Source organism: Nomascus leucogenys, chromosome 21, assembly GCF_006542625.1.
Source record: "Nomascus leucogenys isolate Asia chromosome 21, Asia_NLE_v1, whole genome shotgun sequence".
Classification (NCBI taxonomy): domain Eukaryota; kingdom Metazoa; phylum Chordata; class Mammalia; order Primates; family Hylobatidae; genus Nomascus; species Nomascus leucogenys.
Window position 1 is genome coordinate 52,600,214 of NC_044401.1, and position 24,708 is coordinate 52,624,921.

Consider the following 24,708-nt stretch of genomic DNA (forward strand, 5'->3'; position numbering starts at 1 on the left):
CTGCCTCAGCTTCCCAAGTAGCTGGGACTACAGGAGTACACCACCACGCCAGGCTAATTTTTTGTATTTTTAATAGAGACGAAGTTTCACCATGTTGGCCAAGCTGGTCTCGAACTCCTGACCTCAAGTGATCCACCCGCCTCAGCCTCCCAAAGTGCTGGGATTACAGGCGTGAGCCACCACCCCCAGCATTTCCTGGTATATTTTTTTAAATGTAGAAATGCCAAAGCAGGTATTAAAAAATGGTGATGGGCCAGATGCGGTGGCTCAAGCCTGTAATCACAGCACTTTGGGAGGCAAAAGAGGGTGGATCATGAGGTCAGGAGTTCGAGACCACCTTGACCAACATGGTGAAATCCCATCGCTACTAAAAATACAAAAATTAGCCAGGTGTGGTGGCGCGTGCCTGTAATCCCAGCTACTCAGGAGGCTGAGGCAGGAGAATCGTTTGAAGCCAAGAGGCGTAGGTTGCAATGAGCTGAGATCGAGCCACTGCACTCCAGCCTGGGCAACAGAGCCAGACTCCATCTCAAAACAAAACAAAACAACTGATGATGAAGGCTGGGCACGGTGGCTCACGCCTGTAATCCCAGCACTCTGGGAGGCCGAGACTGGAAGATCGCTTGAGCTCTAAAGTTCAAGACCAGCCTGGACAACATGGTGAAACCCCGTCTCTACTAAGATACAAATAATTAGCTGGGTGTGGTGGCATGGGCCTGTAATCCCAGCTACTTGAGAGGCTGAGGCAGGAGAATCGCTTGAACCCAAAAGGTGGAGGTTGCAGTAAGCTGAGATCACACCACTGTACTCCAGTCTCGGTGATAGAGCCAGACTCTGTCTAAAAAAAAAAAAAAAAAGGTGATGAAATATTTTAAAGGCTTATTTTTAAATTTTAATTTCGATTTGTAGAGAAGAGGTCTTGCTACATGGCTCAGGTTGGTCTTGAACTTGTGGCCTCAAGCAATCCTTCTGCTTTGGCCTCCCAAAATGCTGGGATTACAGGCATGAGCCACTGTGCCTAGCCTTTAAAAGCTTATATTCAACAAACTAATAACTTTTAAATTCATAATCCACCCCCGTACAAACATAATGTAAATTTATGATGCTCTTTTCAAGATAAAGGATTTAAGATGTAATTCACAGATGTGGCCAATTAATACTTTTCAAAGATAGTGCAACAATAGGTCCCATCCCATATGAATTTCTGTAACCTCATCAGTCCCTCATCGAGAAGTGGATTCTGTATTTCCTCCCTTTGGCTCTGTGGGCTGTGACTGCTACAGCCAGTAGAGTGCAGTGGAAGAGACGCTAGGTCAGTAGGTCATAAAATACCATGACACATTAGTTGTTGGTGCTCTGAGTCCCCAAGTAGGAATTCTGGACACCCTGAGGCCACCGTCCTGAAAGAGCAGGCAGAGGTGCTCTGGCAGATACCCTCAGCTGAGCTTAAGTTCAGGCAGCTTGTTACACAACAGAGGACAGTTGGAATAATAATCTACCACAGACAGTGTGCTGGTGTCAGGCTCCAGTTTAAAATTGTATGATGAGTGGTTTCTTGTTTTATTCTGATCAGTGTACCTCTATAACCTTGTTTGGGGATAATGGCAAATTTTAAGACCCTTCCAGGCCTATATGACCCACCTAGCCTCTCTCCAGGGTCATCTACATAATTTGTGAGACCCAGTGCAAAATGAAAATGCAGGGCCTGGCCGGGCGCGGTGGCTCACATCTGTAATCCCAGCACTTTGGGAGGCAGAGGCGGGCAGATCACAAGATCAAGAGTTTGAGACCAGCCTGACCAACATGGTGAAACCCCGTCTGTACTAAAAATACAAAAATTAGCTGGGCATAGTGGTGCGTGCCTATAATCCCAGCTACTCGGGAGGCTGGGGCAGGAGAATTTTTTGAACCCGGGAGGCAGAGGTTGCAGTGAGCTGAGATCACACCACTGCACGCTCCAGCCTGGGCGACAGGGCGAGACTCCGTCTCAAAAAAAGAAAAAGAAAAAATGCGGGGCCTGTGGCCAGTTGCAGTAGCTCACACCTGTAATCCCATCACTTTGGGAGGCCAAAGTGGGAGGATTGCTTGAGTCCAGAAGTTTGAAACCAGCCTGGGCAACATAGTGAGACCCCTGTCTCTATTAAACAGAAAAGAAAAGAAAATGCAGGGCCCTTGTTCAAAAGGCAAAAAAAAAAAAAAAAGTGTCATTAAAAGTTCGACTAAAGCCAGGCATGGTGGCTCACACCTGTAATCCCAGCACTTTGGGAGGCCAAGGTGGGTGGATCACCTGAGGTCAGGAGTTCGAGACCAACCTGGACAAAATGGCGAACCCTCGTCTCTACTAAAAATACAAAAATTAGCCGAGCGTGGTGGCGCACGCCTGTAATCCCAACTACTCAGGAGGCTGAGGCAGGAGAATTGCTTGAACCCAGGAGGCGGAGGTTGCAGTGAGCCGAGATCAAGCAACTGCACTCCAGTCTGGGTGACAGAGTGAGACTCCCATCTTGGAAAAAAAAAAAAAGAAAAATGTTCAACTAAAATGTAGAACCTGGCCAGGCACGGTGGCTCACGCCTGTAATCCCGGCACTTTGGGAGGCTGAGGCGGGCGGATTGTCTGAGGTCAGGAGTTCGACCAGCCTGGCTAACACATAGTGAAACCCTGTCTCTACTAAAAAACACAAAAATTAGCTGGGCATGGTGGCGCATGCCTGTGGTCCCAGCTACTTGGGAAGCTGAGGCAGGAGAATCACTTGAACCCGGGAGGCGGAGGTTGCAGTGAGGTGAGATTGTGCCACTGCACTCCAGCCTGCACGACAGAGCAAGACTCCATCTTTCAAAAAGATAAATAAATAAAAAATGAAAAATAAAATGTAGAACTTTTTCTTTTCTTTCATGGTTTCTCCACCATGTTTTATATTCGCTATTTCATGTCATGTTCCTTTGGACATGGGGATGCTCATAGGGTGAATGCAGACCCCAATAGGGGGCTGTGTGTTCCCACCAGCTGGTTCCCAGGTTGCCCATCCCACCAACTGCCAGACTGATGTGCTGAGCCCAGCTGGGGGCAGGGAAGGCAATCTTCGCTTCCCACTAGAACACTGTCCCACCTCCTGATAGATAGTGACCCTCAAGGGATTGCAGCTTCTGTGCCAGGTAGTGTTCAGAATCTGGGTCAGGAGCGGGAGGCACCTGCTAGGCTGCCTGCCAAATGTGTAGTGCAAGGACCACATCTGGTGGGCTGGGAGGAGTCCCACCCTGACCTTCCTTGCCCCACCCCAAGGTGGAGGGTCACAACAGGAGCTGGGTGGGGGTGAGAGAGGGGAGCCTGTGCCAGGTAGCAGTAGGGAGTGGGGTGGGGTCGGAGGGAAGTGGCAGAACACAGTGGAGCAAGTGGCTGGAACCTCCCCCTTTCCCGGGTAGGGAGGAAGTAAGAGGCTGGACCACGCAGGAGCAGAGGTCTCAAGCTCCATCGTCACATTGGACTTCACATACAAAACGCAAACTCAAAGATAAAATGATGAAGAATTTCAAAACAGAGATCACAGAGCATTCAACTCCAAGTATAGGCGCTTTCTGAGCATGGAATGGGGTTCCTGTGTGACTAGCTGGCCTTGTGGTCATAAAGCCCACCCTGCCCCTCTCACCACACAAAATAAGATGCTTTTTTTTTTTTTTTTGAGAAGGAGTCTTGCTCTGTCACCCAGGCTGGAGTGCAATGGTGCAATCTCGGCTCACTGCAACTTCCGCCTCCTGGGTTCAAGCGATTCTCTTGTCTCAGCCTCCCAAGTAGCTGGGATTACAGGCATCCACCACCACGCCTGGCTAATTTTTTTGTATTTTTAGTAGAGATGAGGTTTCACCATGTTGGCCAGGCTAGTTTTGAGCTCCTGATCTCAAGTGATCTACCCACCTAGGCCACCCAAAGTGCTAGGATTACAGGTGTGAGCCACTGCGCCCGGCCGATAAGATGCTTTAAATAGGGATCTCAGCCCTACCAAAGCCCTTGGTGGGGTGGGGGGAGATGGGCACATCATTCCCATTTCACAGATAAGAAAACTGCAGATACATTAGCCAGTTTGCTAATACATAGAGTCAAACAGCTAATAGGATAAAGAGATGGAAATTCAAAGTCTATAGCTGAATAATAATAATAAAAAAAATTGGCTGGGTGTGGTGACGCACCTGTAGTCCTAGCTACTCAAAAGGCTGAAGCGGGAGGATCACCTGAGCCTCAGGAGGACGAGGCTGCAGTGAGCCGTGATTTCGCCACTGCACTCCAGCCTGGGTAGAAAACAAACAAAACAAAACAAAACAAAACAAAACAAAACAAAACAAAACAAAAGGCCGGGCATGGTGGCTCACGCCTGTAATCCCAGCACTTTGGGAGGCCAAGGCAGGCGGATCACGAGGTCAAGAGATCAAGTTCATCTTGGCCAACATGGTGAAACCCCGTCTGTACTAAAAATACAAAAATTAGCTGGGCGTGGTGGCGCATGCCTGTAGTCCCAGCTACTCCGGAGGCTGAGGCAGGAGAATTGCTTGAACCCAGGAGGCAGAAGTTGCAGTGAGCAGAGATGGCGACACTGCACTCCAGCCTGGTGACAGAACGAGACTCCACCTCAAACAAAACAAAACAAAAAACAAGTCTATAGCTGGTTGTGCAGCTGTAGTCCCGGCTACACCTGATGCTGAGGCAGGAGGGTTCTTGAGCCCAGGAGTTTGAGGCCAGTCTAGGCAACATAGTGCAACCTTGTTTCTGTTTTTTTTTTTTTAAGATGAGTTTTGCTCTTGTTGCCCAGCTGGAGTGCAGGCATGATCTCGGCTCACTGCAACCTCCGCCTCAGGTTCAAGTGATTCTCCTGCCTCAGCCTCCTGAGTAGCTGGGATTACAGGCGCCTGCCACCACGCCTGGCTAATTTTTTGCATTTTTAGTAGAGATGGGGTTTCACCGTGTTGGCCAGGCTAGTATTGAACTCCTGACCTCAGGTGATCCACCTGCCTCGGCCTCCCAAAGTGCTGGGAGTACAGGTGTGAGCCACTGTGCCTGGCCCCTCTATTTTTTTTTTTTTTTTTTTTTTTGAGTAGCCCTACCTTTTATATAAGTCAGATTCCAAAGCTTGTGCCTATTCTGTGATGCCTATGTGAGGCTGAGAAAAGGCAATGCACACAATGAAGTTGGGGTAGAGGTGGAGCTAGTCGCTGCAGAAGTGGTCCTTGAGCTGGGATCTAAAGCACGGAAGGGTATTTCCAACAGAAGAAATGGCAGGAGCTGCTTCACCAAGCTGCTCTGGGTTCCACAGCCCTGCAAGCGTAAAAGGAGCCAGTCCTGGGACGAGAAGAATCAGACAGCGCTGGTGTGAAATAGGAGAGAAGCACAGAGGTAGAGTTTCAACATGAAAGGCATACCCTTTACCAAATGCCATAAAGGGCATTGAGGCCTGGGCTTGGGACACCCTCCTGGGATTTACCGGGGCCTTGGAGGGTGGTTTCTGTGGAAAGGAAAGGCATTCTGGGGATGGCTGTGGAAGGCCAACTGTCAGGGCTTAATGTAGGGGTGGGAGAGAAAATTCAGCCTGAGCCTAGACCGTTGTTTAGATTAATTTGGCCCTAAAGGGGAGGAATTAGGGTAGCAAGTACAAGGGGCACATTGGTGTTTTTCTTCTTCAAGACCCGGTCGACTTGTCCATATAGGGCAGAAAGCAGTGAGTCAGGGAGAGGTTGGGGAGAGGGGGAGGAGCCGCACTTTCTGCGCTCCTACTGTGTGCTAGGGACTGTGCTTTCCAGTTTTGTTTCCTCCCAGCAAGCCTGAAGGCAAGTGTTTCCTACTTGACCTGAGGGAGAGGCCAAGAATCACAGAGATGAGGGGCAGGCTGGGGTTTGGTCTCCCAGCTGTCTGACTCCAGAGTCCAGGCCAGCCCCTCTGTGCAGAAGAGAGAGGAGGGATTGGGCTTATCAAGGAGAAAATGCATGTTCTCCTCAGGAGCTGGATGAAGGGGTGGCCTGCCCCTCTACACCTGTGGATGTTTCTCATCGGGTGGGACGAGAGACTGAGGAAAGAAAGAGACACAGAGACAAAGTATAGAGAAAGAAAAGTGGGCCCAGAGGACCAGCACTCAGCATACCGAGGACCCGCGCCAGCCCGGTCTCTGAGTTCCCTCAGTATTTATTGATCATTATCTCTACCATCTCAGAGAGTGGGATGTGGCAGGACAATAGGGTAATAGTGGGGAGAGGGTCAGCAGGAAAACATGTGAACAAATGTCTCTGTGTCATAAACAAGGTTAAGAAAAAGGTGCTGTGCCTTGATGTGCACATACATCAACATCTCAGTGCATTAAAGAGCAGTATTGCTGCCAGCACGTCTCACCTCCAGCCGTAAGGCGGTTTTCTCCTATCTCAGTAGATGGAATAATATAATCGGGTTTTACACCAGAATAATATAATCGGGTTTTACACCAAGTCATTCCATTGCCCAGGCACGAGCAGAGACACATGCCTTCCTCTTATCTCAACTGCAAAGAGGCCTTCCTCTTTTACTAATTCTCCTCAGCACAGACCCTTTATGGGTGTCAGCCTGGGGGACGGTCAGGTCTTTCCCTTCCCACAAGGCCATATCTCAGGCTATCACATGGGGAGAAACTTTGGATAATACCTGGCTTCCTTAAGCAGAGGTCCCTGTGGCCTTCTGCAGTGTTTTGTGTCCCTGGGTACTTGAGATTAGGGAGTGGTGATGACTTTTAACAAGCATGCTGCATTCAAGCATTTGTTTAACAAAGCACATCCTGCATAGCCCTAAATCCATTAAACCTTGAGTCGACACAGCACATGTCTCTTAGAGCACAGGGTTGGGAGTAGGGTTACAGATTAACAGCATCTCAAGGCAGAAGAATTTTTCTTACTTCAGAACAAAATGGAGTCTCTTATGTCTATGTCTACTTCTTTCTACATAGACACAGTAACAGTCTGATCTCTCTTTATTTTCCCCACATTGCTAAAGTAGGAATATGGTATAATCAGGCTCCTGTTGAAGGTGGGTCTTCAGCCCTGAGGTGTTTCCAGGGCTCAGAGCAAGTGAGTCTTCCCCCTCCCACCCCCAAGTGTTCAGGTTTATTGAGGCCATGAGGAGCGACGAGGAAGCCTTGAGTGTCTGGGGTATAGCCTGATATCAGTCTGGACAGTGGCCCAGATGAGGTCTCCACCATTTGGGTTTACTTGAAAGCATGACTCTCAGCTCCATCTCGCTCAAAGCTTTTGGGCCTGAACACAGCGAAATAGCAGAGGTGGTTGCAGTAGGGCTTGCCTTCATGCTCCGGGTGGCCCTTGGAGGTCAGTGTCTTTCCGCACTTCTCACACTTGAGGCAGGGCCAATGCCAGTCCTTGCCCCGGGAGGTCACCTGTTCAGCAAAGTACACTTTTTTCTTTTTTTTTTTGAGATGGAGTCTCGCTCTGTCACCCAGGCTGGAGTGCAGTGGCGCGATCTCAGCTCACTGCAACCTCCATCTCCCGGGTTCAAGCAATTCTCCTGCTTCAGCCTCCCGAGTAGCTGGGACTACAGGCGTGTGCCACCATGCCCGGCTAATTTTTGTATTTTTAATAGAGACAGGGTTTCGCCATGTTGGCCACGGTGCTCTCGAACTCCTGACCTCAGGTGATTCACCCACCTTGGCCTCCCAAAGTGCTGGGATTACAGGCATGAGCCACTTCACCCAGCCAAGTACACCTTCTTGTTGCACTTAGAGCACTTGGGGATGGCAGCACTGGGTCTGGTGCAGGCAGCTGTGGCTGCAGCAGGAGTGGACTATCAGTGCGAGACTCACATGTGAGTTGTGAGGGAATGCTGTGGGCAACCTTCCTTTAGAGGTGAGCCATGGAGGTGGTGGGGGAAGTGGTGGGCCACCGTACCTGGCTCACGGTTATAATCCCAGCACTTTGGGAGGCTGAGGCGGGCGAATCACGAGGTCAGGAGTTCGAGACCATCCTCGCCAACATGGTGAAACCCCATGTCTACTAAAAATACAAAAAAAAAAAAAAAAAATTAGCTGGGTGTGGTGGCATGTGCCTGTAATCCCAGCTACTCGGGAGGGTGAGGCAGGAAAATCGCTTGAACCAGGGAGTCGGAGGTTGCAGTGAGCCGAGATGGCGCCACTGCACTCCAGCCTAGCGACAGAGGGAGACTCTGTCTCAAAAAAAAAAAAAAGATTACAAGCAATGTGGCAAGGAATAACCTGTTTGGACATAATTTCACACCTTTACAAGTATATCTGTAAGATAAATTCCCAGGAGAAGAATTTCTAGCACAAAAGATATATGCATTTATAATTTTGATATTGCCAAATTACCTTCCATAGAGATTGTTCCAATTTTTTTTTTTTTTTTGAGACGGAGTCTCGCTTTGTCACCCAGGCTGGAGTGCAATAGCACAATCTCGGCTCACTGCAATCTCCGCTTCCCGGGATCAAGCGATTCTTCTGCCTCAGCCTCCCCAGTAGCTGGGATTACAGGCACCTGCCGTCATGCCTGGCTTTTTCTGGCTTTTTTTTTTTTGGTATTTTTGTAGAGATGGGATTTCACCATGTTGGCCAGGCTGGTCTTGAACTCCTGACCTCAGGTGATCCACCCACCTCGGCCTCCCAAGGTGCTGGGATTACAGGCGTGAGCCACCACGCCTGGCCGATTGTTCCAATGTATATACACCCCAGTAATTTATGGGAGAGCCCAGGTCTTAATTTTTAATTGTTTTCCAAGATGGCTGTACTAGGCTTTCCTGCAAATGACACCATAGCATATATTGTGGTTGCCACCCCAGCAACCAGGCCCTCACCCTCCATCATGGGCTGCCCATTATGGCATGAGGGGGATTGACACTGGGCCAGGTATCTTTTGCCCCTCTAGGATTCCCCTTCATCATTCTCTCCATGCTGTCTGCCCCAGGAAGGCAATCTCCAACCTCAGAGACCTGCTTGCTGTTTCCCAAACTTATGCTAATCACACCTCTATGCCTTTGCCCATACTGTCCCCACCTCTTGCCCTGCACTCCTTCCCTTCTCAGTCTAGAACATTCTGAAGTTGTCCTCACAGGATTAACAAGAATTTTGGACAAAAATATATTAATAGTTATAATTAAGCATTACTTAGGCTGCACTTGACCCACTTTCTTGTAACTGAAAGTTATAGGGCACTAGATACTGACCATTTGCATCCCCATTGTTCCTATAGATAAGTTTTTTTTTTTTTTTTTTTTGGCAAGGTCTCACTTTGTCACCCAGGCTGGAGTGCAATGGTACACTCATGGCTCACTGCAGTCTTGACCTCCCACGTTCAAGCAATCCTCCTGCCTCAACTTCCTGAGCAGCCCGGTCTACAGGTGTAGGCTACCACACCTTGCTAATTTTTTTTTTTTTTGAGACGGAGTCTCGCTCTGTCACCCAGGCTGGAGTGCAGTGGCGCAATCTCGGCTCACTGCAAGCTCCGCCTCCCAGGTTCACGCCATTCTCCTGCCTCAGCCTCTCCGAGTAGCTGGGACTACAGGCGCCCACCACCACGCCCGGCTAATTTTTTGTATTTTTAGTAGAGACGGGGTTTCACCGTGGTCTCGATCTCCTGATCACGTGATCCGCCTGCCTCGGCCTCCCAAAGTGCTGGGATTACAAGCGTGAGCCACCGCACCCGCCCCTTCTCGCTAATTTTTAAATTTTTTTGTAGAGACAGGGGTCTCCCTATGTTGCCCAGAATGGTCTTGAACTCTTGGGCTAAGGGGCCTTCCCACCTCAGCCTCCCAAAGTGCTAGGATTACAGGTGTGAGCCGCCACCACACCTGGCCTATAGGTCAGCTTTCTGATGCTAGAATAATAAGGCTTTTATTTAAGATACGTAGAATCTCTGACATTAGAATCATAAGGCTTTTGTTTAAGAATTTCTTAAGATGTTTTTTAGATCCCAAATTTCAGCAAGACAGCTGACCTCAAATAGTCTGAAGACCCACTGACCCCTGCAGAGGAATGGAGTCAGCATGAGAATACATTTTCTTCATCTCCCTGTCCCATGACTTTGCCCTGTGCCCTTTGAGCAATCAAGGATCTCCACACTTTGGCTGATTCCCAAACCCCTGAAAACCCTAGCCCCAAACTCTATGGAGGCGGATTTGAGGTTTCCTCCCATCTCCTCGTTCAGCACCCCTAGAATTAAACCTCTTTCACTGCTGCAATGTGGTGAATTGACTTGCCATGTGCACTGGATAAAGGACCTATTATGGTTACAATTCCACTCATCCTTTAAGATAGCTTACATGTTACCTCTGGTCACTGCCTCCCTCCTCTTGGTGCCCCTCACACAGTTATCCATGAGAGCACATTTACGTCACCTGCTGGGGCAACTGTTTGTTTACATGGCTCTGTCTCTCCCAGCCCAGGCCAGCCCCACACTTCAAAGTCCCTGCAGGGCAGGATGGCATGGAAAGGTCACAGGTTTGGGAGTCAGACTGAATATGACTCCACCCTCTGTCCTCAGCCTCATCTGCTCCCCCAGTTTTCTGTGCTCTAACCACACTGGCCTGCACTGCTGTCTCACTTCATGGCCCTTACACACGCTGTTCCAACTGCTTAGAATGCTCTTCCTCTGGCTCTTTTTCATCCTTTCGTGCCCAGCTTAACTGTCACCTCCTGAGACAGGCCTTCCTTGACTACTGAAGCTAAAGGCACACCCTCTTCCCATTCTGTCATTCTCCAGCAATTCCCTTCACTGATTTGCCACAACCCTAATTATCATATTATTCATTTACTTGTTTGCTGCTTGTCTCCCCTGCTAGAGCTTAAAGTCCTTGAGTACATACAGGGACTTTGCCTTGTTTACTGCTATAGGCCCAGCTCTAACACAGGGTCTGGCATATATTAAGCATTAAAAAAATTTAATTTTCGCTTTTTTTTTTTTGAGACGGAGTCTCGCTCTGTCGCCCAGGCTGGAGTGCAGTGGCGCAATCTCTGCTCACTGCAAGCTCTGACTCTCGAGTTCACGCTATTCTCCTGCTTCACCCTCCCAAGTAGCTGGGACTATAGGCGCCCGCCACCACGCCCGGCTAATTTTTTGTATTTTAAGTAGAGGCGGGGTTTCACCGTGTTAGCCAGGATGGTCTCGATCTCATGACCTCGTGATCCGCCCTATTCGGCCTCCCCAAGTGCTGGGATTACCGGTGTAAGCCACTGCGCCCGGCCTTAGTTTTTTTTTTTTTTTTGAGACAGAGTTTCCCTCTTGTTGCCCAGGCTGGAGTGCAATGGCACGATCTCGGCTCACCCCAACCTCTGCCTCCTGGGTTCAAGCGATTCTCCTGCCTCAGCCTCCTGAGTAGCTGGGATTACAGGCATGTGCCACCACATCTGGCTAATTTTGTACTTTTAGTAGAGATGGGGTTTCTCCATGTTGGTCAGGCTAGTCTCGAACTCCCGACCTCAGGTGATCCACCCGCCTCGGCCTCCCAAAGTGCTGGGATTACAGGCGTGAGCCACTATAACCGGCCAATTTTAGCTTTTTTCAGACAAGCTGGAGTGCAGTGGCATGATCATAGCTGACTGCAGCCTCCAATTCCTGGGCTCAGCCGATCCTCCTGCCTCAGCCTCCCAGGAAGCTAGAACTACAGGAATGTGCCACCACCTCTGGCTAATTTTAAAAATTTTTGATAGAGATGGAGTCTCATGATGTAGTCCAGGCTGGTCTCAAACTCCTGGCCTCAAGTGGTTCTCTCACTTTGGCCTCCTGAATTGCTGGGATTACAGGTGTGAGCCACCAGTCCACCAAAATATTTTTATTAACTGAATGAGGAATGAACAAACAAAACAGATCCAAATCCTTGCTCTACTACTTACCACCAGCTTTGTGTCTTAGGACAAATTACTTACCCTCTCCTCATGTGAAGATGAGGCCTCTTATGGGTTGTGTATTGGAAACTGTAAAAATGCCTGATACGTGAAGACATTCCATAAATGGCCATTATTTTTTCTTTCCTTCATCTGAAAAATGTACCCTTTTTGCCAAGCATAAAGACCTTACTGTATATCTTTCCTTTTTCTTTTCTTTTTTTTTTTTTGAGATAGAGTCTCGCTCTGTCGCCCAGGCTGGAGTACAGTGGCGTGATCTCCGCTCACTGCAAGCTCCGCCCCCCGGGTTCACGCCATCCTCCTGCCTCAGCTTACTGAGTAGCTGGGACTACAGGCATCTGCCACCAAGCCCGGCTAATTTTTTGTATTTTTAGTAGAGACAGGATTTCACCGTGTTAGCCAGGATGGTCTCAATCTCCTGACCTTGTGATCCGCCCGCCTTGGCCTCCCAAAGTGCTGGGATTACAGGCGTGAGCCACCGCGCCTGGCCAACTGTATAACTTTCTTTTTTTTTTTTTTGAGACAGGGTCTCCCTCTGTCGCCCAGGCTGGAGTGCAGTGGCACGATCTTGGCTCACTGCAACCTCCACCTCCCCGGTTCAAGCAATTCTTGTGCCTCAGCCTACAGAGTAACTGGGACTACAAGCATGCGCCACCATGCCCAGCTAATTTTTGTATTTTAACAGAGACGGGATTTTGTCATGTTGGCCAGGCTGGTCTTAAACTCCTGACCTCAGGTGATCTGCCCGTCTCAGCCTCCCAAAGTGTTGGGATTACAGGCATGAGCCACTGTGCCCGGCCTATTTTCCTCCTCTGATCTGACATCATGGGCATGTCTATTCTTCCTTCAAACATTTCAGACTCATTCCTTCCTCCTATTACTCTTCTGAGACCTTCCCTAATAACTTTAGCACACTTGACCTCTCCTACCACCAAACCAGAGGTATCCAAAGTAGGGGATATGCAACCCAGCATGTAACACACATGTTCTTAGCACACACGATGCCCAAAAAATGGAAACAGCCCAAATGTCCACCAACAGATGAATGGATAAACAAAATGTGGTATAAACTTACAATGGAATATTATTCAGCCATGAAAATGAATAAAGTACTGACACATGCTACCATGTGGATGAACCTTGAAAACATTATGCCAAGTGAAAGAAGTTAGTCACAAAAGGCCACGTATTGTGTGAGTCCATTTTTATGTAATATCCAGAATAGAAAAATCCATAGTGACAGAATGCATATTGGTGATTGCCAGATGTTCAGGGGATGGGGAAGAAAATGCTTTATGGGTAAGGGGTTTTACTTTGGAGTAATGGAAATGTTTTGGAACTAGGGGTGGTGGCTGTAAAAGACTGAGTGTACTAAATGCCACTAAATGTTCAGTTTAAAATGGTTCATTTCACCTCAATAAATTTTTTTAAAAACGAAGTAGCCATTCTTCCAAGTGAGCTGAAAAGTTTGAATGAGGCATAGGCTCCTTAAATTTCTAAGATGTAAAGTGCTGGGCAAATATCAGCTGGGGATGCTGAAGGAAGGAATAATCAGAAGGTCAGCAAGTGTGGCTTCGAAACTCTGCCTCAAGTAATAATGATAATGATAATTAGAGATAGTTATAATACTGACTTCTATGGTTTCCTTGTAAACCAGTGTTATTTTAGAAAAAGAGGGAGATAGCTCTAGTAATTACAGCTAACACTTCTACAATGCTTAATATGAGGAAGGCACTGTTCCAAGTACTTTACGTCTAAAACTTACTAAATCCTTACAACTGTAAGAGGTAGTATCATCACATTTCCATTATAGATGAGGGAATGGAAGAATTGAGAAGTTTAAATGAGTTCTCCAAGTCACAGATAAGGAAATGGCAGAGTCCAAATTTGAACCCAGGCAAGTCAGGCTCTAGGCACTGAAGTCTCAACTACCAGGCTCTGCACTAAGTGCTCTCCAGGTTTTATCTCATTTAATCCTGCAAGGAAGGTGTTATTATTCCCATTTTATTTTATTTTATTTATTTATTTATTATTTATTTATTTATTTATTTAATTTTTTTTTTTTTTTTGAGACGGAGTTTCACCCTTGTTGCCCAGACCAGAGTGCAATGGCACAATCTCCGCTAACCGCAACTTCTGCCTCCCAGGTTCAAGCAATTCTCCTGCCTCAGCCTCCCGAGTAGCTGGGATTACAGGCCACCATGCCCGGCTAATTTTGTATTTTTAGTAGACATGGGGTTTCTCCATGTTGGTCAGGCTGGTCTTGAACTCCCAACCTCAGGTGATCTGCCTGCCTCGGCTTCCCAAAGTGCTGGGATTACAGGCTTGAGCCACCATGCCTGGCCTATTATTCCCATTTTAAAAATCCCCCTCATGCTATCCACATTCCACACCTTCTAGTCTTTCTTTCTTTTTTTTTTTTTTGAGACGGAATTTCGCTCTGTCGCCCAGGCCAGAGTGCAGTGGCGCCATCTTGGCTCACTGCAAGCTCTGCCTCCTGGGTTCACGCCATTCTCCTGCCTCAGCCTCCCGAGTAGCTGGGACTACAGGCGCCCACCACCATGCCAGGCTAATTTTTTGTATTTTTAGTAGAGACAGGACTTCACCGTGTTAGCCAGGATGGTCTCGATCTCCTGACCTTGTGATCTGCCTGCCTCGGCCTCCCAAAGTGCTGGGATTACAGGCGTGAGCCACCGTGCCTGGCCAGTCTTTCTCCTACATTTATTTTTACGTTGGTCCACATACTCCTGTCATTCTCACTTTGCTTCATTTTTTCTTTCTTCTTTTTTAAGAGACAGGGTCTTGCTATGTTGTCCAGGCTGGAGTGCAGTGAGGCAATCATAGCTTGTGCTATCCCCAACTCCAAGTGATCCTCCCGCCTCAGCCTCCTCGCTAATTGGATTACAGGAGCATGTCACCATGCACACTAATTTTCTTGTCTTTTTTTTTTTTGGTAGAGATGGGGTCTCATGTTGCTCAGGCTGGTCTTCAATTCCTGGGCTGAAGTGAGCCTCCTTCCTTGGCCTCTCAAAGTGCTGGGATTAGAGGCTTTGGCCACCACATCCAGCCTGAATTTCTTTTTTCTTTTTTTTTTTTTTTTTTGAGACAGAGTCTTGCTCTGTCGCCCAGGCTGGAGTGCAGTGGCGCAATCTCGGCTCACTGCAAGCTCTACCTCCCGGGTTCACGCCATTCTCCTGCCTCAGCCTCTCCGAGTAGCTGGGACTACAGGCGCCCGCCACCGCGCCCGGCTAATTTTTTGTATTTTTTAGTAGAGACGGGGTTTCACCGTGGTCTCGATCTCCTGACCTCGTGATCCGCCCGCCTCGGCCTCCCAAAGTGCTGGGATTACAAGCGTGAGCCACCGCGCCCGGCCTGAATTTCATTATTTATATTTTCTTTTAGTCTCCCATTACTAGAAGGCAGGGATTTTGATTACTGTTAATTTTCCTATATCCAAAATAGTGTGTGGTACCTAATAGGCTCTCAATATTGAAAAGTAATAGTGCACATGGCATTCTGTAGTATTAGGTAGGTATCTTGTGTTCCTGTGTTGCATAAATAAGATCATACGTAATGTTCTGCTTTTTTAACTTAATGACTTTTTTTTTTCTTTTTTGCGACAGACTCTGGCTCTGTCACCCAGGCTGGAGTGCCGTGGCACTATCTCGGCTCACTGCAACCTCTGCCTACTGGGTTCAAGTGATTCTCCTGCCTCAGCCTCCTGAGTAGCTGGGATTGCAGGCACGCACCACCACACCTGGCCAATTCTTTTGTTTGTTCGTTTGTTTGTTTGTTTTTTGAGGCGGAGTCTCGTTCTGTTGCCCAGGCTGGAGTACAGTGGCGCGATCCCGGCTCACTGCAAGCTCCGCCTCCCAGGTTCACGCCATTCTCCTGCCTCAGCCTCCCGAGTAGCTGGGACTACAGGCGCCCGCCACCACACCCGGCTAATTTTTTGTATTTTTAGTAGAGACGGGGTTTCACTGTGTTAGCCAGGATGGTCTCATCTCCTGACCTCGTGATCCCCCCGCCTCGGCCTCCCAAAGTGCTGGGATTACAGGAGTGAGCCACAGCGCCCGGCCCTTTTTTTGTTGTTTTTTAAAAATTCAGTAACTGTATCTAGTTCATTCTTGGATGGATGACAACCCAGATTGGATGTGTAGCAGCGTTCTTAACCACTTTCTTAGGCCGGGCGCGGTGGCTCAAGCCTGTAATCCCAGCACTTTGGGAGGCCGAGGCGGGCGGATCACGAGGTCAGGAGATGGAGACCATCCTGGCTAACACAGTGAAACCCCGTCTCTACTAAAAATACAAAAAATTAGCCGGGTGTGTTGGCGGGCGCCTGTAGTCCCAGCTACTCGGGAGGCTGAGGCAGGAGAATGGCGTGAACCCGGGAGGCGGAGCTTGCAGTGAGCCGAGATCGCGCCACTGCACTCCAGCCTGGGGCACAGAGCAAGACTCCGTCTCAAAAAAAAAAAAAAAAAAAAAAAAAAACCACTTTCCTATTCATCTTCATTTCATCCCCAGTGTTTCTCCAGAATGCAAATAATATGGCATTAAATATCTTCACACATAACTTTTTGTGTGTGTGTACTTATTTCTCTAGAATTAGTGTCTAGAAGTGAAACTGCCAGGAGGAAGGATATATACTTTTAACATGTCTAAGTTCCACTGTGGTAGCGCCGCGAGGGCACACATGTTTCAATATACCTTGGACCAAACTGGATATATTTTTTTTTGAGACGGAGTCTCGCTCTGTCGCCCAGGCTGGAGTGCAGTGGCACAATCTCAGCTCACTGCAAGCTCCGCCTCCTGGGTTCACGCCATTCTCCTGCCTCAGCCTCTCCGAGTAGCTGGGACTACAGGCGCCCGCCACCACGCCCGGCTAATTTTTTGTATTTTTAGTAGAGACGGGGTTTCACCGTGGTCTCGATCTCCTGACCTCGTGATCCGCCTGCCTCGGCCTCCCAAAGTGCTGGGATTACAAGCGTGAGCCACCGCGCCCTGCCCAAACTGGATATTATCAGTTTTTCTAACTTGTTGCTAATGTGATGGGGGAAAAATGAACTCTGAATTTACACACAAGGAAAAGACTGTTTAAGGTTCAGGGACTGTCCACATAGCTGGCAAGTGGTGGAGCCGTGATATGGTATTAAAGTGACCGGAGAGGACGCGTCAAAGTTGGACACTGTGCCCTGTGTCCTGGGGCACGTCTGGTGATCGCTGGGCCTTGCAATGCTGGGCAGGCAGGCCTTCTTTTCCCGTTCTAGGCCTCTGGCCACTCCTGGCTGGCCGAAAGCCGGTTCTTCTCGATTACCGAGTGCCCCTCCTGAAAGCAAGTCAGCATCACCTAACCTCTTCAGCTTCGAAATGGCGGCCACCAGATCGCGAGGCCACGCCCCGGGGGCGGGGCCTGAGTTCAGGCTAGAGCGATGGATGCCCGAGCCAAGTTAGAAGTCGACTGCCAGTAGGGCTCGCGCAGAATCGGAGAGCCGGTGGCGTCGCAGGTCGGGAGGACGAGCACCGAGTCGAGGGCTCGCTTGCCGGGGCCGCCCGAGAGTCTTAATCGCGGGCGTTTGGGCCGCCATCTTAGATGGCGGGAGTAAGAGGAAAACGATTGTGAGGCGGGAACGGTTTTCTGCTGCTTTTTTTGGGGCCCCGAAAAGGGTCAGCTGGCCGGGCTTTGGGGCGCGTGCCCTGAGGCGCGGAGTGCGTTTGCTACGATGCGGGGGCTGCTCGGGGCTCCGTCCCCTGGACTGGGGACGCGCCGAATGTGACCGCCTCCCGCTCCCTCACCCGCCGCGGGGAGGAGGAGCGGGCGAGAAGCTGCCGCCGAACGACAGGACGTTGGGGCGGCCTGGCTCCCTCAGGTAGGTGGCAGGGCCAAGTCGTGGATGCCGGGGGAGCCGGGCGGCGGGGCTGAGGGATCGGCTTCCAGGGCGACCGGGCCTGGGTGGCGCTGATGGAGCGGCCCCGCGGCTGCCGGGCAGAGGGCTTGGGCCAGGCCGCTGTCACCCCGGGTAGCGTTGGGCGGGGGCCCCGGAGTCCGGTGTCATGGCCGGCGATCCTAGTTCCCACATCCCACTCAAATTTCCTTGTGTTTGGCGGAAACGTGCCAACGCCACCCTTATGCCATGCGCATTCCTCATATTTGGCAGTGGGAAAATCCGCCCAGAGCTGCCCCATATCTCTTGTCACTTGGATGGGCCAATTCCTTTTTTCTTGGGCCGCCGAATGTGGGACCCGGGCTTGCACCCTTTCTCAGGGTACTTCAGTCAAGTGACATCCTTTTAGAGAAGACGTGAGGAATCGGGTGAGAGGAGAAACCTGGCCAGTGCCCTACCACAAAGGCACAGGGGCCTCTTCTTGGGTATCAGGACTAGCCTTGGGTATCAGGACTCTGTGGGTTATTAATGAAAGGCTTGGGATACTTATAGAGAATTGGCCTCAGGACGCTTTGGAATGAAGAGTCAGGGCTGTCTTTTGTGCAAAGCGAGAGCCGCCGGGACGCTTCAGCTCTGCAGCTGCTGAGGCTCTGCGAGCGAGTCGATGCCCGAGAGAGGCGTTTGGACGTCGTGAGAGGCGAGGCGGCCGTGTTCATTCATTGTTCTCTTTCTAGGGCTCTGGGTGTGCCCCTGGTATTCATTCTGTGGTGGGAAGAAGGAATGGAACTTATGTGTATCCTTGAGATGTGAACGGGTTCTAGGGGGTCACTTAATCTAAGTGGGAAATGAATTTAAGGCACGTTCATTGAGCGTTTCTGCTTGCCTAGTTCTCTGTGGGCTGAGTGGAGAGATTCTGCCCTCCCTGCGCTCCTAAGGCGTGAAAACAATGCAGTGTGATAAGAATTGGCTTATCAAGTGTTGTGGGGATTTAGAACAGTTAGTTTTGCTTGGGGAGGAGTTAAGGAAGCTTCTACACTCGAGGAGACTTCTGAGTCGAGTTTTGAAAGACCGGTGAGTAAGTGCTCACCAGGTGAGGAGGAGCTCAGGGAACAGCTGGTACAAAGGCTTAGAGGCATGTGGGAGTTGGGATGAGTTTGGGGAGCAGCAACTTGCCTGGGGTGCAGGAAGGAAATGGTGAGAGATGAGTAAAATAAAAGTTGCTAGAATTGTGAGGGGGCTGTCTTTGTTGTAGATAGTGAACTAGTTGAATTTGGATTATTGTACGTGGGTTGCTGAATCTTCATTCTTGCTGATAATTTTCTCCCTTTGTTGATGTTGAAGCTGATAGTGATTGAACATATTTAGTTTAACTTAGTTAATGATTTTAAAATTTTTTTTTATTTTTTCAGAACAATTCAAACTTTTTTTTTTTTTTTTTTTAAAGGAACAGGATCTCACTCTGTCGCCCAGGCTAGAGTGCAGTGGCATGATCATAGCTCGGTTGCAGCCTCTAACTCCTGGGCTTAAGCAGTTCTCCTGCCTTCGCCTCCTGAGTAGCTGGGACTACAGACAGGTGCTACCACATATGGCTAATTAAAAAAAAAAAATAGTAGAGATGGAGTCTTGCAGTGTTGCCTAGGCTGGTCTCAAACTCCTGGGCTGAGGCGATCCTCCTGCCTCCACCTCTCCTCCCAACGTGCTTGCTGGGATTACAGGGGTGAGCCACTGGCCAGGCAGAACTTTTTTTTTTTTTTTTTTTAATAATAGAGAGGCGGTCACACTATGTTGGCCAGGCTGGTCTTGAACTCTTGGGCTCAAGTGATCCTCCAGCTTCAGCCTCTCAAAGTGCTGAAATTACAGGTGTGATCCACTGTGCCTGGCCAGCAGAACATTTTTGATAAGTGTTTTATATCAAACGTTTTGCACTTACACAGTGGTGAATGAATTGAACTCATACATTCCTGGGGATTCTTGCAAAAAATTCTATTAAAGTTATACTTGCTCACAAAAATCTTAACTTTATAAATGTAGAACACTCTCCTACTAATTTTTATTTTATTGTTCTATTATTTTTTATTTTTTTGAGACAGAGTCTCACTCTGTTGCCCAAGCTGGAGTGCAATGGTGCGATCTCGGCTCACTGCAACCTCCGCCTCCTTGGTTCAAGCAATTCTCGTGCCTCACCCTCCCGAGTAGCTGGGATTACAGGCGCACACCACCATGCCCGGCTAATTTTTGTATTTTTAGTAGAGATGGGGGTTTTGCCATGTTGGCCAGGCTGGTCTCGAACTCTTGACCTCGAGAGATTTGCCCACCTTGGCCTCCCACGTTCTCGCTGGGATTACAGGCATGAGCCACTGTGCCTGGCCTAAATTTTAAATGTAAATAATGTACTCCCCAGTCTTATAGAAATTGGATGACTATAGAAAACAAACATCAAAAAAAAGTGTAGAATGTGAGTATTTTTAGTTTAATAAGTGTATTTTATAAACTATTTCTTTGTATTGACTTCTCGGATAACAACCTGTTACAAAATCTTTATCCCCATAAACATAATTTTCCTAAAATAGCTATAATATTGTGATTAATGTTCATGCTAAAGTGACTATTATGGAATTAACAGACTTCAGTTGCAGTTCCTAAATCTTGCTTTGGTTGCGATGATTATATACCACTGAAGAACATTCAGGATTATTTTGGCTTGTTTTTACCCTTATCACTGAAGGGCTAAGCTGTTTAAAATGCAATATAAACATTTGACCCAGTTGAATGCTGGGATACTTGGAAAAATAAACCTGTTACTGTTTCTGTACTAAAGGCTTATCTTTTAAAGATATGTGGTGTTTTTTTTAGTGCAGTGGCGCGATCTCGGCTCACTGCAACCTCTGCCTCCCGGGTTTAAGCATTCTCCTGCCTCAGCCTCCTGAGTAGCTGGGACTACAGGCGCCTGCCACCACGCCTAGCCAATTTTTATATTTTTAGTAGAGACGGGGTTTCACCATATTGGCCAGGCTGGTCTGGAACTCCTGACCTTGTGATCTACCTGCTTTGGCCTCGCAAAGTGCTGGGATTACAGGCGTGAGCCACCGTGCCTGGCTGATATGTGGCGTTTTGTGATTATAAATTGTAGTGGAGTTCCTTAGTTTTGTTGAAGTCTTGTCAGTAGTTGTAAAAACATCAGCCAGTTGTGGCTCAGGCCTGTAAGCCCAGCACTTTGGGAGGCCGAGGCTGGTGAATTGCTAGAGCTCAGGAGTTTGAGACCAGCCTGGGCAACATGGTGAAAACCTGTCCCTACAAAAAATACACACACACAAAAAGAAAAAAATTAGGAGGGTATGGTGTAGTATGCCTGTAGTCCCAGCTGCTTGGGAGGCTGAAGTGAAAGGCTTGCCTGAGCCCAGGGAGGTTGAGGCTGCAGTGAGCCATGTTCATGCCACTGTACTCCAGTGTTGGTGACAGAGTGAGACCCTGTCTCAAAAAAAAAAGTGTGCTTTCAATAGAAGGCTTGAGCATATTTTATGGGATTTGGTTTAGCTGAAAAAAACAGTGAGAAGCAGATTAAGCTGGTAATTTCTGACAAAAAATATCTAAAAGATGAAGTGAAGAATGTTAAACATCAAGTATTATATTACAATTGCTCTGAGACTAGTTGCTTTTAGTTTATAACATGTCATTTGTTTGCTCTGAAGATTAAACAAGTTCATGCTTCTTGGAAGTTAAATTAGACTTTTCCAGAAGTACTGGATTCTTTACGAAATAAAAAATATAGTTGATAACTTTAAACTACTATTTCAGGTAGTCTGTTAGTAGTAAATGTATGATTCTACATTTAAATTTCAGGTAAATCTTTGTTAGTAACCTGCTGCCTAAAAAAATGTTATGTGAGGGAGTACTTTTGTTTGCATGTTGGGAACATAATAGGCCATACATAATAATCTTGATCTTGGGAGGAGCTTGTTAGCCAAACAGCATGCCTTAATGTTGACTTGCAGAAGAGAATTTTAAATATTGCCTTTGAAAGGCAGTGGACTAATGTGATAGTGAGGGGGTTTATGAAACCATAAAATTGAGCTTTGACTTAGTTTTTTGTTTTTAAGTTGTGCAGATCTTGGGAGTCATTTCTTCAAAACAAATGACTATGAGGTGGAAAATTACTTACCTTGAATAAACTAATTGGAAAATCAGAGAACACTGGGTTTATTTAGGATGAGGTTGTTTAGGTCTTTTATTGGTATGTGTATGGGAGGGTAGAATTCCTAATTGCTCATCTGACTGGGTTCAAAATGTAATACTAGATATTTGTGTTGCAATTCAGTTGGTACTTTTGGTATAGGGCTAACTTATCTTGCCTGTAATTTTTTTTTTTTTTTTTTTTGAGATGAAATCTGGCACTATTGCCCAGGCTGGAGTGCAGTGGTGTGATCTTGGCTCACTACAACCTCTGTCTCCCAGGTTCAAGGGATTCTCATGCCTCAGCCTCCCGAATAGCTGGGAATTACAGGCGCTGGCCACCTTGCCTGGCTAATTTTTGTATTTTTAGTAGAGACGAGGTTTCACCATGTTGGCCACGCTGGTCTTGAACTCCTGACCTCAAGTGATCCACCCGCCTTGGCTTCCCAAAGTGCTGGCATTACAGGCTAGCTCAGGCATCTTGCCTTGTAATTCTCTTGATAGTAATGGCTATTTTTTTCTTGCCTTAGAGTTGTAAGTAAAAATTCCTTAATTACACATTAAGGTTTGATCTTTAATTTTACAATGTTCGAGTCATTTTGTTACTTCTTTTCTCCTAGAATGACTTGCGTAGCTCTAAATGATTTTAGTTAATTTCAGATCTGTTTGCCTTTCTTCTAAAATGACCCCTAGAATCTCAGCTTAACCAAGGAAAATGTCAAGTGGGTGTTGTTTCTTTGTTACTGGTTTTGGCCTAGGCTATCTAAAGTTTGGCAAATTACTCACAAAATATGTTAATTGGCATCACATTCCAATCAGTGTACATAGTATTTTTTGAGGAACACTTGACACACGGTTTTATTTTTAGGCCAGATTCTAAGGGGTTTTACTGGGTGGGGCTTAACAATCCTAAAGCTAGTTTACAGTTTTAAAATCTTTATGATTTAGAGGTTGTTTACATTTTTTGTTAATAAATGGGAAGCAGCAGGCAGTGGCAGTCAATTTTTTTTGTTTGTTTTTGTTTTTGTTTTTTTTGAGACGGAGTTTCATTCTTGTTGCCCAGGCTGGAGTTCAGTGGCATGATCTTGGCTCAACATAGCCTCTGCCTCCTGGGTTCAAGCGATTCTCCTGCCTCAGCCTCCTGAGTAGCTGGGATTACAGGCATGCACCACCACGCCTGGCTAATTTTGTATTTTTAGTAGAGACAGGGTTTCACCGTGTTGGTCATGCTGGTCTCGAACTCCCTAACTCAGGTGATCTGCCTGCCTCAGCCTCCCAAAGTGCTGGGATTACAGGCGTGAGCCACCACGCCCAGCCCTCACATAACTTTTATGATAGTGTGTTCTTATAATTGTTCCATTATTAATTATAATTAATCTCTTACTGTACCTAATTTATATGTTAAACTTGATCATGGGTATGTATGTATAGGAAAAAACATAGTATATACAGTATAGTATACTGTTCTTGCTTTCAGGCATTCATTGGTAGTTTTGGAACATATTCCAAGTGGATATGGGGAGCACTACTATGTGATGGAATGTTACTCAGTAATAAAAAGAAAGGGTGTATTGATGTATACTACAACATTGAAAACATGCTAAGTAAAAGAAACCATGCAGGAAAGACAACATATTGAATTATTCCATTTATATGAAATGTCCAGAATAGGAAAATCCTTAGTGACAGAAAGTAGATTAGGGGCTGAGGGATGTAGGGAATGGTCAGTGACTGTGATAGGGGTTTTTTTTTGGGGGGTGATAAAAGTGTTCTACAATTATGGAGATGGATCCACAACTGTGAATATAATAAAAGCCATTTTATTGTGCACTTTTTTTTTTGAGATGGAGTTTTGCTCTTGTTGCCCAGGCTGGAGTGCAATGGTGCGCAATCTCAGCTCACTGCAACCTCTGCCTCAGGTTCAAGCGATTTTCCTGCCTCAGCCTCCTGAGTAGCTGGGGTTACAGGCATGCCCGACTAATTTTGTATTTTTAGTAGAGATGGGGTTTCTCCATGATAGTGAGACTGGTCTCGAACTCACTACCTCAGGTAATCTGCCTACCTCGGCCTTCCAAAGTGCTGGGATTTACAGGTGTGAGCCACTGCGCCTGACCCCTGCCTGGAAATTCTTAAGAATTAAATATTAATAAGGTCACATGTCACAAAATTTAAAGGATATAGAAAGTTATGTTGTGCATAGTAATTCTACGTTACCCTTTGTTCTCTAGCTACCCAGCTTTCTTTCACAGAGGGAAATGTGAATTCTTATGTATCCTATTTTGTGACGTCACAAGAATATTTAAGGGTAGATGTGCTGGCCTTACTTTCTTGCTCAAATCTTCCAGGCTCTCCCTGGCTACCAGACTAAGTATATATAATTCTTGCCTCCGTGTCTTGCTCACATGGCTTTCTCATAGTAATAGTATGTTTAGTGGAAATCAAAAGCCAGTATTTTAAGCCCCTGGTAGGTGCAGGCCAGTGCACTTGGTGCAGCATAAGGCAAGTTCCTACCTTCAAGGACCTTATCTAATTGAGAGAGGCTGACATTTCCTTACTTTTATCTATTCCTCTTTTTTTTTTTTCCCCCAAGATGGAGTTTCACTCTTGTCACAAAGGCTGGAGTACAGTGGCATGATGTTGGCTCACTGCAACCTCTGTCTCCGGGTTCAAGTGATTCTCCTGTCTCAGCCTCCCAAGTAGCAGGGATTACAGGCATCTGCCACCACACCTGGCTAAATTTTGTATTTTTAGTTGAGATGGGGTTTCATGATGTTGGCCAGGCTGGTCTC

General features: G+C 47.3%; 1 protein-coding gene across 2 annotated transcripts in view; it reads left to right on the forward strand.

Annotated features, from left to right (window-relative positions):
- Positions 1-17,344: 17,344 nt before the first annotated feature.
- The window catches only part of RAF1 (Raf-1 proto-oncogene, serine/threonine kinase), an 81,174-nt gene continuing 73,810 nt past the window's right edge, over positions 17,345-24,708 (forward strand). For both annotated transcript variants that reach the window (XM_003264994.3, XM_003264995.3), the window contains exon 1: positions 17,345-17,734. The gene's annotated coding sequence lies outside the window, so the exon portion shown is untranslated. The remainder of the gene's footprint in view (positions 17,735-24,708) is intronic.